An 18,050-nucleotide genomic window follows, 5' to 3' on the forward strand; every position below is an offset into this window, starting at 1 on the left:
TGTGCCTCAATAAAAATTTCTGTTTTAAATTATCTTTCCTGCACATTTTCTGTATGAAATTGGATGCCAACAGCTTCAACCATACGGCAAGAAGGTGACTTCAAGCTCCACTGGGAGAGCAGAGGACAGACAACACTCAGCACGAAGGCTCCATTTTAAAAGGACTATCAGAAGGAGAAAAATCTGTCTTATTTTTAAACAGTTCTCCAGCATCCTAAAGCAGATAAGAGACAGATTGGCAGGATCATTAAGAAAGCTGGAAAACAAAGCTTAGAGCAACAAAAAGAGGCGGTGATTCCTCTGAGAGAGAAACTGCCTGATTATCACAGGCTGTCGCGAGTCATCTGTATTTTGGAACCCCGCGCTTCTCAGCTCTGCAGAGACCCAGCCCTGCCCAGAGCTCGTTATTACACAGAAATACTTAGTGTCTGCACTTTAAACTGAAAGGGGGAAAATCCAAATGATGTAAGGAACAAGGAAAACATAAATGAGTGTTTCATCTTGGAAAGATGAAAATCGGCATCGGCCTTGCCTGCTGCAAGTTAAATCCCAAGAGAGTTGAAGCCGGAGCGATCAAGTCTGGATACCAAAGAGAAGTAGAAATTGTGTCAACTCAACTTCAGATTAGGTGAGCACTCTTGTATTTGCTTATTGTCAGGTGATTTTTCTGCTAAACTCTTAGAGCGGTGACACAGAGCATGTCGTTCAGAGTCAGCGTGGGCCTCTCGACAGCCAAGTCCCCGTTTTCGGAACGACCTGAGAAAAGCTAGCTGCTCATGCCTGCTGAGTGAGGCGCCCGATCAGGAGAACGGAGACGATACTCAGTTCACCACGCTACTGCTGGAGTGGAGTGAGGCACCGTGTACAACAATAGGGACGCAGCGCGTGAACAGTGAGTGCAAACAAGTAATCCCCGTGGGTGCCGTGGTTTTACGCCTGTACACGTACTGTGCACTGTGAATCGTAGCTCAGCACAATGACTACGCCGAGGCTTGGTAAACGCTCAAGAAGGAGAGTGTCTGTGGAAGTTCAGTTTCAATATAGAACTTTGATGTTTGGAGTGGGAGGCAGAAAACATCTGACTAGGCGATTAGACCTCTAGGAGAGAACTCACAAGTCATGCGGCAGTGTTGGCCCATGGCGTTTTATGCAATGATAGCAATGACTTCTTCCCCATACATGGAATGTAGCTGCTGCAACTAACTGAATTCCTAGCTTTATTTTCTTTAAATCATTCAAATCTCATAACCAAACGTGTGTAATGTTAGCAAATTTGATAGCATGGCTCTGTACCGATTGCCACTTTCACTGGAAGATCTAGGGAACACCAGAAAAAAAATAAAATGAATAAAAGTTCAGTATAAGGTCTGGAGCGATGGCTCTCTGATTAAGAGCACAGTGAAAGACTTGTATAATGAAAACTTCAAGACTTCCAAGGAAGAAATTAAAGAAGATATCAGAAGATGGGAAGCTCTCCCCTGCTAATGGATCAGAAGGAGTGACATAATAAAAATGGCCATCCTACCAAAATCAATCTACAAATTCAATGTAATCCCCATCAAAATTCCAACACAATTCTTCCCAGATGTTAAAAAGATAATTCTCAGCTTCATATAGAAAAAAAAAAAAAAAACCTAGGATAACTAAAACAGTCCTGAACAATAGCAGAACTGCTAGAGGTATCACCATCCCTGATTTCAACTTGAACTACACAGCTATAGTAATAAAAACTACATGGTATCAAATAAAATTGAAGAAGCAGACATAAATACACATACCTATGAACACATGATTTCTTGATAAAGAAATACATACTGAAAAGAAGACAACATCTTCAACAAATGGTGCTTGTCAAACCTGTCTACATACAGAAGAATGCAAATAGATCCATATTTATCACCCTGCACAAAACTCAACTCCAAATGGATCAACAACCTCAACATAAGGCCAGATACACTGAAACTAATAGAAGAAAAAGTGGGGAAGAAAAACAGGAGACAACTTCCTGAACAGAACACCAACCACTCAGGCTCTAAGATTAAAAATTAATAAATGGGACCTCATGAAACTGAAAAGCTTCTGTAAGGCAAAGGACACTGTCAATCGGATAAAGAGGCACCCTACGGAATGTGAAAAGATTTTCCCCATATCTGCATCCTAAAGAACTCAAGAAACTTGATATCAAAAAAACAAATAGCCCAATTAAAAAATGGAGTACAAATTTAAGCAGAGAATTCTCAAAAGACGAAACTCAAATGGCTGAGAAACACTTGAAGAAGTGCTCAACATCCTTAGGCATCAGGGAAATGCAAATCAAAACTACTTGGAGACTCCATCTCACACCTGTCAGAACATCTAAAATCAATAACACAAGTGACAGCTCATGCTGGTAAGGATATGGAGTAAGGAGAATACTCATCCATGGCTGGCAGGAGTGCAAACTTGAACAGCCATTATGGAAATCAGTATGGTGGTTCCTCAGAAAGCTGGGAATCAATCTATCCCAAGATCCAGCTACAACCAAAGGATGCTTCATCCTGCCACAAGGACCATGTTCATTTCTGCTCTATTCATAATAGTAAGATACAAGAAACAAACTAGATGGCCCTCAACAGAAAAAAATAGATAAAGAAAATGTGGTACATTTACACAATGAATATTACTTAGCTTTTAAAAAATAACGACTTCATGAAATTCACAAGCAAATGAACGAAACTAGAAAAAAAATCATTTCTGAGTGAGGTATCCCAGACCCAGAAAGATAAATACGGTATGTACTCACTTTCATGTGGATATTATCCACTAAGTAATTGAGAACCAGTCTTTACACCCAAAGAGGTTAGGTATAGAGGAAGGAATTATGGGTAATATGTGGATCTCCCTGGGAGGGAAAAATAAAATGGATTTTATGGGTGGACTGGGGGCAGCAGGAACAGGAATGGGAGAATCAGATGGGGTGGTAGAAGAAAGATGAGGTAGTGGGGGGGGAGCGCATGAGAAATAGCTGGAATTGAGGGGCATTCGGGGGAGGAGGGTATGGAAACTAGTGCAGTGGAAATGTCCTAAAATATATGAAAGTAAGCCTAATGAAATGAAGGAGAGAGAGCCCAACCAGCTATCTTTTATCACCAAATGAAGCTTCTAGTTCTAGGACTCAGTTGCATGCAACTGAGTTGTTGGCCAAAAGGATACCATGAAAATCAGGCTGTCACCAAGAAAATAAATTGCTCTCCACAAACTGACTGCAAGGCCCCATTGCTGAAGACAACACCCACACAACTCTTGAACATGGAAAAGTTGAGCAGGTGCCTAAATAGAGCCTTCACCCCACATTATAGTCTCTTGGGTATGGGAAGATACTCTACAGGATACCAAAAGAGAAACGTGGACACCAACCCAGGCACAAAACCTTTTATCTACAATGCTGTCTTGCCTTCAAAATATGCTATGGGAATGGTGGCCCAAAGCTTGTGCGAGTAATCAAACAATGTCTGATTTGACCTAAGACCCACTCCAGGAGATGGAACCCACACTTAACATTGTTTGTGTGACCAGCAACCAGAGACTAGATATCCCAGAGTCCTAGGATAAAACCAAATACCACTAGCCTAGAAAACAAAAAGTAATAATAAAATTACTCCTAATGATATTATGCTATACTCATAAATCAGTGTTCAGCCATTATCAAGGAAGCTTCCTCCTGCTGTAATGGGAACAAACACAGAATCCCACTGTTGGACATTATGCAGAGAGAGAAACTGTGGAACACAAAGCTCTAAACTGGATGCCTCCATCAAATCTCTCCCCTCAGAGTTGAGGGAAACCGTAGGAAGAGGAAGCAGAGAAAGTGTAAGAGCCTTGCGTTGGAGCTCTCTTCCTTGTAGGTTTGCCTTGTCCAACTTCAATGCGGCGATGTTTGGTTTATCTTATATGTTATTTAGTTGTTTTGTTGTTATCTCTTAGAAGCCTGCTCTTTTCTAATGAACTAAAAGGAGTGGACATGGATGGAAAGGGAGATGTGTAGAAACTAGGAGGAGCAGAGGGAGAAGAAACTTTAATCAGGCTATATTGTATAAGGGGGAAACTATTTTCAATAAAAGGGTGGAAAATAATACTTGCTGCTCTGCTGGAGGTCCTGGTTCAAGTGTCAGCACCCACATGGTGACTCACAACCTTCTGTAATTTCAGTTCTAGAGAATCTGACATCCTCTTCGGACTTCCTCATGCAAGTGGTACACAGAGATACATGCAGGCAAAACACTACATACATGTAAATAAGATTTTTTTTTTGAATGAATGCTCAATTCGGGTATAAAAAAGTCTTTTCCCTTAATGCAATTCCTGAGTCTTTAGAACAGTCTTATTTACTGAGCTATGAATAATCAATATGTTTCATACTGAAATCAGCAAGGAATACATGGGATATTAAGAGTGTACTGAGCTACTTGGACAGCTCAGAGTTCTCAGAACTGATTGCCAGATGTTTGATAAAGCAACCAGAACCTTTTATGATATCTTGCTTGCGGGAGCTTCCCAAGAGGGTACTCCTAGTCTAACCCAATGTCAGTAGGAGCCGTCTCCAAAAGAATCAGTGCAGAACGCTCATCAGGAAGCCTGAAATGAGGCTGTTTCCTAAGGATGTGTTGCCTGAAAAAATCCCCATTTCCTCTGCTTGGATATAAACCTTGTAGGACAATAAATCTTAATCTCTTTTTGCCATGACTGAATATCTTCATAGGTCCTAGAAGTTAAGACATCTTTACGGCGCCATTATCCTGCCTTTCACACTTATATGCATGCAAGTGCACACACACACGCACACGCACGCGCGCGCACGCTCACAGCGCATTAGTTTAACAGAGTGGAATGGTATTTTAATTTTCAAGGTACTTGTAGTCTATGTCTAAACATCTAAACATTGTCACCGCAGCCTACGTAGGATCCACAAATACTAATGTGTGTGATTATCCCAGTAAATGCCATGAGCCCCTTACATGAGTCACAAGTAAATCATTGCTTACAAGTGCCCTTAAGTACAAAGCTCATGGAAACATAGTCTCCCCTTCATCTGGGTTGGAGAACTGGCTCAGGTGTGTGAATTGGGCATCCTATTATACATTGGCCATTCTTAAGTTCTCAGTTATCCAAATCTGTTTGCTTGCATGCATGGGGAGATATCAATTTGACTATTCATCTGTTTTGCATCGGAAACATCCTGCCCTGTGAGCAGACATTCCTGGTTTGTGGTAGTTATGGTAACAGTGCTCATCTTGCTTCTAAGAGTTAAGCGACCACCCATTCTCTAGTTCGGGTTGCTTTAATTCTCTTTGTGCTTTAGTGATGTCAGTTCTCAAACACCATATATATATATGTATATGCAATATATTCAATATATTGAATTTTACTATATATATTTATTATATGATATATACGTGTGTGTGTATACATATAATTTAGTTTAAGGACTCATGGTTCCAGAGGGTGTTCCATGGCCATCATGACAGGAAGCATGAAAACATATAGGTAAATATGACCCTGGAGCAAGAGCCACAGGGCTGTTTGAGCTGCTAAACCTTTTTTGCCCATCTCCTTGCGTGGAAGCGTAACTTTTTCTAATAAATGATCTCTGCTTCTCTCCCATTGTGTATCTCTGATGAATTTCTTATTCAGGCCACAGGAACCTGGAACTCCTCTGGGGTGCCCAGTAAACACCAATCTCACTGAAAATGTTTTGGGTGTGATACAAAACTATTTTACCCTTTGTCAGAAACTTGGGGTTCTTGCTTCTAAGCAGAGCCTCTAACTTTCACCCTCCACCTTATAATGGTCATGACTCACCCTCTGCCTTCCAGAGTCTTTCTCTATGCTCTGATCCATCTAGTAACAGCCACTCCACTGAAAGCACCGTTTTGCCTCAATCTCTTAAATGTCTGCCTTTCTCCGCCTTTCATTGGGCTTCCTCTCATCAGTACCCCATCACTGTTTATCACTATGAAAGTTTTCACAACTGAAGTGCAGCCTGTGCCAGGCCCCATCAGTGACCCATCTGCTTACAAGGATGGTAAACCAATGCTTGGTCCCAGCCCATAATCTGCTTCCTAGGCTCCCTTTATTTCTGCTATTACGTATATTAGGGTGAACATGGCTGGTGGACTGATTAAAACTTCAGTGATGGGGAGAGGCTGGACTGCTGAAGCAAAAGCATTGGAAGACCTCTTTAATACCCACTTGCTGACCTCTCCTACACTTGACCTACCATCTTTGTTGCCATTATAGAAGTGTTTTGGAATGTACAAACAGACCAACTAAAAGACTAAGGATGGGATCTGGCTCACATAGGTATATCTGAGGCCTATAACCCACTTACTTCATACTCTCTTCAATGTATTTGAAAAGTACGTTAATTTCTGACATCCTTTGTTCTATTACCTTTGTGGAATGCTACCTCATGGAAATAAGCATTTTGGGAAAAACCTGAATTTGTGATCCTGAGCTGTGGTCCATCACATTTGGTTCCAGAGTAAACCGTCTTTTTTGTTCCTTTGAGGTGAAAGCTATTTTTTTCATCAACAATAGATTCCTCCAGTTTCCATCTCTGAAAATAGTTTCTATGGCTCTGATGTTGCAACAGAAGGTTAAATGATAATATTTCTTGAGAACAACTGTAGGTCCTAAACAAAAAAAAATGACAGGCCAGAGGAAGAGTTTAAACAGAGATAGAGTAGAGACAGGGTGTTAAAATAAACTTCCTGATAAAGCTTTACCTGAAACACAAAGGTTGATTGGCCTCTGTAGATGGTAGCCAGCTTCTCTAACTACCATGCACAGGACTAGTTCTTTAGAAAATGTCCTCTAGCCCTGAAAGGAAAGTTCTGTTTGCACTGACTTTACCCTGCCTGCAGGTGAAATTACTAAGAATGCAGAGGGTCTGGGGAGAGGAGCGGCAGCAGTCCAAAAGAAGCAGATTTTAGTTTTGAATTGTTGAGGTTGACAGTCTGGAACATACCTGGACTTTCCAAGGACATAATCAGGGCAGGATGGCCCTAGAGGTTATTACAGCTGGATATGAGTTGTGATGTTAACACCCACTGAAAAATGCTAGTCTTATGTTCTTTTTAGATTTTTACTATTACTTTATGTTATATATATATCGCTTGCATGTATGCCTGTATGTCTGGTGCATGCAGAACCAAAAGAGGGCATCAGAGCCGCTCAACCTGGACTTATGGATGGTTGCGAGCTGCCACGTGAGTGCTGGGAACTGAACCCAGGTCCTCTGGAAGAGCAACTCGTGACCTTAACCACTGAGGCATCTGTTCTGCTCATGTTCAATTGTAACTTTCTTATCCTTTCATCCCCTAGCCCTCTATAATTAAATTCATGATATCTCAGAATTTCTATTACAAAGGGGTCTCAGACAGTGTTTGAGACCTCTAGACTAAGCAGGACCCAGGGTTAGCGCCGGTAAGGCAGGGCCCTGAGTATTTGAATCCACGTAATTAGCAATGAGAGTGAAACCAAAGCTAAAATGTTCACTTCAGCCAAGAGCTGGGCCAAGGCAGAGGCTCCACTGTGAACTATCTGCCATCGATTCTCTGCATCCGAAGGAACGGGTCCTTATAAGAAATACAAAAAAGAAAGAAAGAAGAAACGAGTGTTTGGCTCTGAAAAGATCTCTGTGCAACACATAGCAGCTTCTACTACAAAGGCTGCTTGTTGGAAATAGAGCCTGTCAGATCACAGATCCTCCAGCTGCCTTTCCTTGCTCTTCTAAAATTCAGGCCGCACACCCCTGCAGTCTCTCCCTCTCAGATGTGACAAGCAACCTGCTTGGGCCTTGAGGTTTCTCTTCTCTTTGTAGCTGGAAGCCCAGCACCCAATACCCGGGCTCAAAACAACTTTAAATGAGAACTTTATAGCAGACAGCTCCTGCCAGGGAAGCAAGTTAGCTAATTAGGCCATCACCATTCCTAAGTGTCAGCTCCCAATACTTAAAAACACATTTTACCTGGAACCTGAAGTGGCCACCTATTAGACAGATCCCAGAAGAATTTCCTTCCAGGCAACACATAGCCACCACACTCTCCTAAGTACCAGAGAGGGCATCGGAAACCAAGGAATAAAACTCCCACCCAACAAAGACAAGACCAGACATCAGCACCTCCCCAAACCTGATGCCTAGACACCATTGTCACAATTGATAAGAGTCAGGACAAGGTGCTTACATTAGAGTCCTGCAGCCCTACCAAAGCAGGTCCTGAGTTTTGCTACATACCTGAAGTACAAGACAAAGACCTTAAAATAGCCTTTATGAATATGATAGAGGTCCTTAAGGTGGAAATTAATAAAACTCTTAAGGAAATCTATGAAAACACACAAAAAAAGGAAAGGAAATGAATACAATAGTTGAAGACATGAAAGCAGAAACAGAATCAATAAAGAAAACCGAAACTAAGGACAATCTGAAAACTTTTAGAAACTCAAACAGCAACCTCAGAGGCAAGCCTCACCAACAACACAAGAGACAGAAGAGAGGATATCAGACACAGAAGAAATGGATACCTCAGTCAAAGAAAATGTTAAATCTAAAAATATCCTGGCACAAGATATCCAAAAAATTTGGGACACTATGAGAAAAAACAAAACTAAGAATAGAAATACAGGAAGAAGAAGAAATCCTGATCAAAAGGACAGAAAATATTTTCAACAAAATCATAGATGAAAATTTTCCTAACCTAAAGAAGGAGATGCCTATCAAGGTACAAGAAGCATACAGAACACCAAATAGACGTGACTAGCAAAGAAAATCCCCTCAAAACATAATAATCAGAATACTAAAAGTACATAACAAAGAAAGAACATTGAAAGCTACAATGGAAAAAAGATCAAGTAACATATAAAGGCAGACCTATTAGAATTACATCTGACTTCTCAGTAGAGACTCTAAAAGTCAGAAGAACCTGGAGAGGTATGCTACAGACTCTAAGGGACCACAGATGCCAACCCAGACTGCTCTACCCAGAGAAACTTTTAACACAATAGACAGAGATAATACAACATTCCATGCTAAAACCAAATTTAAACAATATCTGTCCATAAATCCAGCCCTACAAAAGGTGCTATCAGGAAAACTCCAATCCAAAGAGGTTAACTACACCCAAGAAAATACTTGAAGTAAATAATCCCAGACCAGCACATAAAAATCAAAAGAGAGGAAACACACACCCTACCACTACCAGAAACAACAACAACAAAATACTAGGAAGGAGTACTGCTCATTGATACCTCTCAACATCAAAGCTCTCAATTTCCAAACAAAATAAAATAATAAAATAGAGCACAGACTAAATATGTTGTGTCCTGTTTGCAAGGCTCCAAAAGACCACCAACCACACCAGGAGTCAGAAATCATATGCAAAAGCAAAGAGGCTTTATTCAGGCTTAAGCTCAGGCTCCCAGCATGAACTGCCACAGCAGTCAGAGGCTAGGAGCCCAGAGCCTAGAAAGAAGCTGGTTTTCATAGGGTTTTTATCAAGGGGGAGGGGCTTCCAGATTTGGCAGTTACAGGATTGGGTGACATTTAGCAAGAGCAAGCCTGTTACATAGTGATTGGTTAGAGGCAAGCAGTAACCATCTATAATAATAATTTTGGTAACCATAATGACAACATATAACAATGATCGTTTTGATCCATTTTCTGATCTGCTAGTTTCAGGGTTGGCACATTTATGGTCATTCTCAGAAATGTTGTGGCTTTCTACAAGTATAAACATGTTTTTCTGAAGCAGGGGTAAGTTTTAGGTCACATAGAAGATGGAGGCCAGTGAGAAAATGGAGTCTGCTATGTTCAGGCTCTTCACAGAATAGATACAAAAACAGGATCCATCTTTCTGCTGCAGCCAAGAAACACACCATACCATCAAAAGTAGACACTACCTTAGGGCAAAATGTTCGAAAAGAAATTCTAAGCAAATAGACCTACATAAGAAGCAAATTGGTATAGCTATTTTTTTTAATTTGTTGGTTTTTTTGAAACAGGGTTTCTCTGTGTAGCTCTGCAGACCAGATTGAACTACGGGTAGAAAAAGATATTTCAAGAAAATAGACCTAAGAAGCAAATTGGTATAACAATTTTATTTATTTATTTATTTATTTATTGGTTGGTTTGTTTGTTTGTTTGTTTTTAAACAGGGTTCTCTCTGTAGCCCTGGCTGTCCTGGAACTCACTCTGTAGACCAAGCTGTACACTAGAACTCACAGAGATCTACCTACCTCTGCCTCCCAAGTGCTGGGATCAAAGGCACGTGCCAAAGCTGCCCAGCAAGTTATAGCTATTTTAATATCTGACAAAATGGACTTCAAACCAAAACTAATCACAAAAGATAAGGGAAAACACTACATACTCATCAAAATCCACCAAGAGGACATTACAATTCTTAACATCTACACCCCCAAAACAAGGGAACCCAAGTTTGTAAAAGAAACACTGCTACATCACAGCTTAAATCATGTATTGACCATATGCTGAATAGTTTTACTTAAACTTGACAAAAACCAAAGTCACTTGAGAGGAGGCAATCTCAAGTAAGAAAATGCCTCCAGGGGCTGGAGAGATGGCTCCGAGGTTAAGAGAACTGGCTGCTCTTCCAAAGATCCTGAGTTCAATTACTGGCAACCACATGGTGTCTCACAAGCATCTGTAATGAGATCTGGTGCCCTCTTCTGGCCTGCAGGTGCACATGCAGGCAGAACACTGAATAGAGAATAAAATAAATAAATCTTAAGAAAAGAAAAGAAAAGAAAAGAAAAGAAAAGAAAAGAAAAGAAAAGAAAAGAAAAGAAAAAGAAAAGAAAAGAAAAGAAAAGAAAAGAAAAGAAAAGAAAAGAAAAGAAAAGAAAAGAAAAGAAAAGAAAAGAAAAGAAAAGAAAAGAAAAGAAAAGAAAATGCCTCCATAAGATCAGTCTATAGGCAGGCCTGTAGGGCATTTTCTTAATTAGTGATTCGTGGGGGATGGCCCAGCCCATTGAGCTGAGCTGGTGGTCCTGGGTTCTATAACAAAGCAAGTCTAGATGATTAAGCCAGTAAGTAGCACGCCATCACGGCCTCTGCATCAACTCCTGCCCCAGGTTCCTGCGCTGTTTGTGTTTTTCTCCTGACTTCCTTCGGTGATAAACAGTGATGGAAGTGCATGCCAAATACCCTGTCCTCCGCAGTTTGCTTTTTGATGGCATTGTCTCAGCAGCAGTAGAAACCCCAATTAAGACAAGTTGGTATCAGCTTAATGGTGCGTTGCTGCAACAGACCTGACCGTGCTTGGGGGAGGACTGAGGAAAGACCTTGGAATTTGGGGCTAGGAAAGCCAGTTAGTGCTGAGAGCTCAGTGGGATGTTCTGTAGGAACTTGAAAGACAAGAATGTTGAGAGCGGTGCAGAGGATGGAGGCCTGGCTTGTGAAGTTTCAGAGAAAAGACTCTATCAGAGCCATTTACTATTTTAAATTAAGATTCTGTCATTCTAGCCAGCTGGGGCTGAAGAGTCAGCCGAGATTAGCTAAAAGACTGGCACCACTGAAGTGAAACTTCTTCATTACCGGGACAACTAATACTGGTTAGCTGGAGCTAAGGAGTTAGTAGTCATTGAAAAGAGACCAGCATCACTGAGGTGAAATCTTCTGAGGAGTGTTTCCTCTGGGCCAGCACACAGACGCTGCTGTTGTAACGTGTGCTGGCAACTGAACTTGGTAGTGTAAGATTCACCCAGATGGTAGTGGGTTCTAAGGCATGAAGGAGTCATGGAGAGCTGCTGAGGCTCGGCATTGTGTGGCAGGGTTGGAGTATTTGAAAAGAACCCAGGAGAGGCTCCGGGGAAAGTACAGCCCAGTTTCAACAAAGGACTCCAGTAATTTTGGCAAAGCCAGTACAGTACATCTCCATTGTTACCCGTGGGATTACCACCAAAAACAGCAGCAGCAGTTAATTTTTATTTTACAGGTGCTGCACTCAAGAGACTGAATTTTTAAAGAGACTTTGGATTTTAAGAGAGACGCTGAATTCTTAAAATGACTGGACTTTAAGGTGTTTGAATTTGTAATGACTGTGGCACTTTTTAAGACTGCAAAAACATTTTATATCGTATTGAGAGTTTTGAGAGTTGTGTGCCATCCTGGAGATGAACAGGAAAGGTAAGGTGTGGCTTGACAACAGTGTGCTTGTGTGTCAAACTGACAAGGGGTCAATTATGCTGCACAGCTTTATGTCAGCTTGACACAACTAAAGTCACTCAAGAGGAGGGAGCTTCAAGAAAATGCTTCCATAAGATGGAGCCGCAGGCAAGCTTGTGCAGCATTTTTTAACTAGTGGCTGGTAGGGGAAGGCCAGCCCTTTGTCAGTGGTGCTAACCTTGAGCTGATGGTCCTGGGCTTATAACAAAGCAGGCTGGGGAAGCCATGGAGAGCAAGCAAGTAAGCAGCACCCCTCCATGGCCTCTGAATCAAGCTCCTGCCTTTAGGCTCCTGCCCTGTTTGAATTTTTGTCCTGACTTCCTTTGATGATGAACGGTGATATGGAAGTGTGAGCCAAACAACCCCTTTCCTCCTAACCTTGCTTTTGGTCATGGCGTCTCGTCAGAGCAATAGAAACTCTAAGACAGACACTCCCACGCTGATAATGGAGGACTTCAGTTCCTCACTTACACCAATACACAGGCCATCCAGACAAAAACTAAGCAAAAATACTGGAGCTGACGGAGATTATAAACCAAAAAGACCTAACGTATTTGTAGAACATTTTACCCAAACACAAAAGCATCTACCTCCTTCTATGCACCTCCTAGAACTCCAAAATGTACCAAATTCTCTGAACATAAAGTCTCAACAGATACAAGAGACCTGAAACAACACTCTGCATCCTATCTGACTACCACAGATTAAAGCAACAGAAACAACCAAGCAAGTCACTACCGAATGAAAAAGGAGTCAAGACAGGAATTAAGGAAGAAATGAAAGACTTTCTAAAATTGAGTGAAAAATGAATATACAACATGCCCAAACTTATGGGACACAATAAAGGAGCAATATCATTCTGGTAATTTAACAGCACACACCTGAAAGCTCTAAAGCAAAAAGAAGAAAGGAATAGATGACAAGAAATAATCAAACTCGGGGCTAAAATCAATAAAATGGGGATGGGAGGGCAGGAGAGTGGCATTACAAAGAATCAGTGACACGGAGAGTTGATTCTGTGAGAAAAATCTATAAGATTGATGGAATTCAAATCCATTGAGAAAAGACCACAGACTCAATTCAAATTATAATTAAAAGAATTCATTAATTACTGCTGGCAAATTGAAGGCGTCCCCTGCAGAAAGGGCTGGGGGGAGGGTTTTTAAAGGTGGAGACCACAGCTACCTCATATCTGTGGAATGCGCAGCTGAGTGAGAAACTGCTTCTCTCCCTGTGTGCAGCCATAGAGGAGCAGTCTGCCTCCCGGTACATAGAGATAAGGGGGTTTACAAAAGCCAGAGCAAATGGTTAATTAGCTCAAAGCAGTTTTACAATTCTGGGAGGAGGCATGCAGTCAGCGTTACAAGGAGTTTATCTTTAAGGAATATAGAATGGGAACCTAGCACAAAATGGAGTTTTCCTTAGCCACCTTAGACAGCAGTATCTTGGGAGGTTTTTACCTCACAATGTCCTGTCAAGGCTCTTCCTTCCCTTCTTTTCCTTTGTCTTTTTAATTTTATCTTATTTTTAATTTAATTTTATTTGTATTTTGTTCTTTTCTCTTTATCCTACAGGTCCTTTACCTATATATTATGGCTTCCGGTTTAGTGTTTTTATGGGATTCCTGAATGTGTGAACCAGAGCATTTCCATTTCGTGTTCCTTCTTGGGGCTCTTTTCCTTCTGTTTTTAAAATAGGATTTCTGAATCCTGGGGATAGGCCAATTTGCTCGTGCACATATGTAAATTAGACCGTGAGAAGGATCGAATGTGTTGGGTGATTTGAATGCATGTCGGGGGACTCTGGTTGATGATTGAAGTGAAAGAGCACAGGCTCAGGAAAGCTACCTGGCCAGAAATATTCCAAACGTGAGGATGAACCAAGCAGTAAAATGAACAAAGGCTGCTGCTTAGCCAGCTTTGTTTTGTTTTTGTTTTGTTTTGCTTTGTTTTGTTTTGTTTTAGACAGGGTTTCTCTGTGTAGCCTTGGCTGTTCTGGACTCTCTTTGTAGACCAGGCTGGCTTTGAGCTCACAGAGATCAACCTGCCTCTGTCTCCCTGAGTGCCAGGGTTACAGGTGTGGTCCACTGCACCCGGCTTAGCCAGCATCTTGAGGAACTGAGGTTCTTTGGATGGTACCCCTGAGCTCACCAACTACATAGTTTATTGTGGAACTTCTGTGTTCTTGGAGCTGATGACCAGGTTTGCCAGGACAGACAGCACCCACCCATTGGCCTGCGACCCTAACTACCTAGAGAATGAAGCTGCCTTGCTCCTAATTCATATCAGTACCAACAGGCACTTATGAAAGACTTAGGTGAGACATTAAGGAATACAGATTTTAAAGATATCTGGTGCACTGAATAAAATGAAACAAGGCAAGCGCTGTACCACTGAAGTACCTCACCAGCTCTCCTCCACTACTACCAAAAGAAGCTACAAAGAGATGTTTTCTTACATCTCAGTACACTTCGTAGGCTTTTCCTTCTACTCTTCCCAGTAGTCATTCTTTGTGATTTTAAGTATTGCTGCTCTGAGGGGAAAGGTCTCTCCAACGCAACTGTTGCAGCTATGAAGGGAAAGGTTTCCATCTTGGCAGTCAGAACCAAGGAGTACTACCTAGTCACCCTACACAGATTGATTGGGAAAGAGACAAGAGGAAGACTGCAAGAAACAGCAAAGAAGCAGAAAAAAAAAATGAATCTGGAGGCAGGCTTTATGTTGAGTTTCTTGGGGGTGGAGTTCTGCAGGATGGAGATTTTCAGAAAAGGAAGTGATGGGTTTGCAAGCTCAGGAATTGGTAGGTTTTCAAAACCCAGAAGTGATTTTGGACTTTTTAGTCTACAGCAGCGACACCACAAATGCCTCTGACACAGAAACCTAGCAACAGTATTGAAGAGGTTCAGAATAAATTGCTGAGTCCAGACTTCAGTACCTTAGGTACAGTGAAATATCAAAAGGTAAAGTTAGCAAAGACAGTAGCTTATATGTGCTGTAATTTCGTATTTCAACTCCTAAATAAAGTTAGTAATAACCTGAACCAGGATGATAATGAATCATATGGACTTTAAGATAGTGACCCTCTATAGGGGAGGAAGCAGTGTAACATATTTCCTCCCATAGCCCCTCCCTTCCAGAGTTGCCTTGTCTCTCCACAAGGGAAGCTGGGAAGTGTAGTTTGTTTTTTAAAATGTATTATTTATGTTTTGTTTGTTTGTTTTGTTTTAGGTATGAGTGCTTTGTCTGCCTGCATGCCAGAATAGGACATCCCATTACATATAGCTATAAGCCACCATGTGGTTGCTGGGAATTGAACTCGGGAGTTCTGAAAAAGCAGCCAGGGCTCTGAACCACTGAGCTATTTCTCCAGCTAGACAAGTAATCTTTAAGCAGGAAACTATCAGCCTATTATGTGTTAGAGATGGTGGTAAATGTTGTGTTAATTCCCACAACACTCTCTGCTCATTGTTACTTTGGCTAAGGCTTAGAGAGTTTAAGTAATTTGTCCAAGTTTAATAACTGTTTAAATAACTGGTAAAAGTTTCTGAACAAGGCCTGTGGTCTGTCTTCAAAACTGTGCCTCTAAGTTTGTGGTGCTGGGCTGTTTTAAAGGTAAAGAAACTATATTATTCTAAAATCAAAATTCTCTCTGACACAATTAAGTTTATGAAGCCTGAAGTCTGCCTCTCCTGGAGATGAAATAGTGCCCTTGTGTGGCACAGCCTTCACTTTGTGCTGGTGCCCAGACCCATGGTAGACTCTAAGGTGGACTAAGTATCTACATGATGCAGAAAAAGTCTTACTACATAGCCTAAAACTTAAACTATAGAATAGCACTAAGAAAGAAACTAGGCGACTAAGGGTACCCAGGAATTTTAAAATCAGCTCAGTAAAAAGCAGAAGGAAAGGGACCGCACAGATAGAAAGACACACTAGCCCAGGTTTATCTCCAACTCGGTATCTGAGGATGAGGCAGTACAACCAAGTCTCAATGGAAAAAAGCGACTTTCTTATGCGAAAATGAGCAGTAAGAGTTTGGAACACTGGGCTCTGTTTTTCAACGAAGCTACCAAGGTTTTAGCCAAGAACTCTCCAAGGAAAAATAATCAAAAGAAGATAAAACACATGCTGCAATACTCCCAACCCATAAAAGGGTTGAGATTTCCGGGTATCTGTGCTTGTTGTTCTGGGATGAAGCGTTGCCTCCCTCTCCATCACAGAGGATGTAGCTATATGAACCAAGAATTAGACTGTGTAGTGCACATGGTCCAGCTGCTGGACCGTGGCCCAGCCAAGCTCTAACAAAATCAATAGCTAGGCAGACATGATGGACTTCTCAAGCAGAACGCAGTTTCCTCCCCTTATGAATAACTCTTTTAGGAAATTGAGGGAAAGAGTCACGTTACATGAAACAGTATTTCTGTCTCTTGTCAGTCCAGAAAGCCTTGAGACTTAATATCGGGCCTTCTCTGACTGTAGGCTACGTCAGTCTATCCTCACAGGCATTGTTTTAATTAATGAAATTCAGTCACATGCTACTATTTCCTTGTGTTAAAAAGAGAGCTGGAAAAAAAAGGACGACGTGTGTGTGTGTGTGTGTGTGTGTGTGTGTGTACACATAGACATTTTACCTACAAATAAGAAGTGAAATTTTATTTTTAACTCCTCCAGTGAAGAGAAAGATAAGAATTTCACCTCCATCCTCTGAAGATCCACTAGAATAAAGGGTAAAGAATAAAAAATAGTAAGTAGGAGGAAAAGCATAAGAATTTTTGTTTTGTTTTGTTGTGTTTGTAGAATCTAATCATGCTGGTCTTGAACTGTAATGGAGTTCAAGGGCACCAGAAAAGGCCACAGACTCAATTCAGTTTTTAATTAAATGAACTTATTAATTACTACTAGAAAAACCAGAGCCTTAAGGCCAAAGTGACGGTGTGCCATACAGAAGGACTAAGGGAAGGGGTTTTAAAAGTGGAGACCACAATTAGCTCCTTTCTGTGGAAAGTGCAGCTAAGTGAGAAACGGCTTCCCTCCCTCAGCCAGTGAGGAGCTGTCTTTCTACCCCTACACACAGCAATAAAGAGGTGGCCTCACTCCCGGTTACACACCAATACGAGGCCTTACAAAAGCCAGGGCGAGCAGTTCATTCTCTCAGTTCTCAATTCTGGGGAAGAGGCAAGGACCGAGAGTTGCCGCAAGCTTATCTTTTGTGAGTTTAGAATGGTTGCCTATCACAAAATAAGGTTTTCCTTAGCCATCACAAAACCTGTAACCCAAATGCAGAGATTATAGGGATGCACCACCACACTGGACTTCACACAGATTTATAATGCATGCAGCAATAACGGCACAAAGAAAGCCTGGGCGTGTGGGTACCTATTGGTTTAATATAATTCAGAAACATATACACCACTCTCTGCGTGGAGGGGAGAATAATAGGGAATGTTGTGGAAAGAGTGAGTGATCTTGAGAGGCCTGAATGGACTTGGAGAGCATTTGATGGCCTGAGACAGAGTACATTGGGCCCAAAGAATAAACAATTGTTTATATAAGGATTTGGACTTTATGGAACCAAAATAGAGGATGGTGGGAGGTCTCAAAAGTCTTGCCTCTCTATACTTCCTTACTACAGAAATGAAAAGAAAAGGGAAAAAGAGGCAAATGGCAGTGTGGCTCAGGGCTGCTGGAACTGCAGAGCTGGTACGGCTGTAACACTTAAACAGCAATTACACATGACCACACACAGTGGGACAGATCAGCATACCTAGAGCGAACTATGTCCCATTGTTGGAATTCCCCACCATAACTCGAGAATAATCCTTCCACCAATA

The 18,050-nt window shown here is 41.4% G+C and overlaps 1 pseudogene; it reads left to right on the forward strand.

The window, feature by feature from the left end:
* The first annotated feature begins 509 nt into the window (after nt 1–509).
* Nucleotides 510–18,050, forward strand: part of LOC110563515 (large ribosomal subunit protein uL30-like) — a 47,484-nt pseudogene continuing 29,943 nt past the window's right edge.

Source organism: Meriones unguiculatus, chromosome 15, assembly GCF_030254825.1.
Source record: "Meriones unguiculatus strain TT.TT164.6M chromosome 15, Bangor_MerUng_6.1, whole genome shotgun sequence".
Lineage (NCBI taxonomy): Eukaryota > Metazoa > Chordata > Mammalia > Rodentia > Muridae > Meriones > Meriones unguiculatus.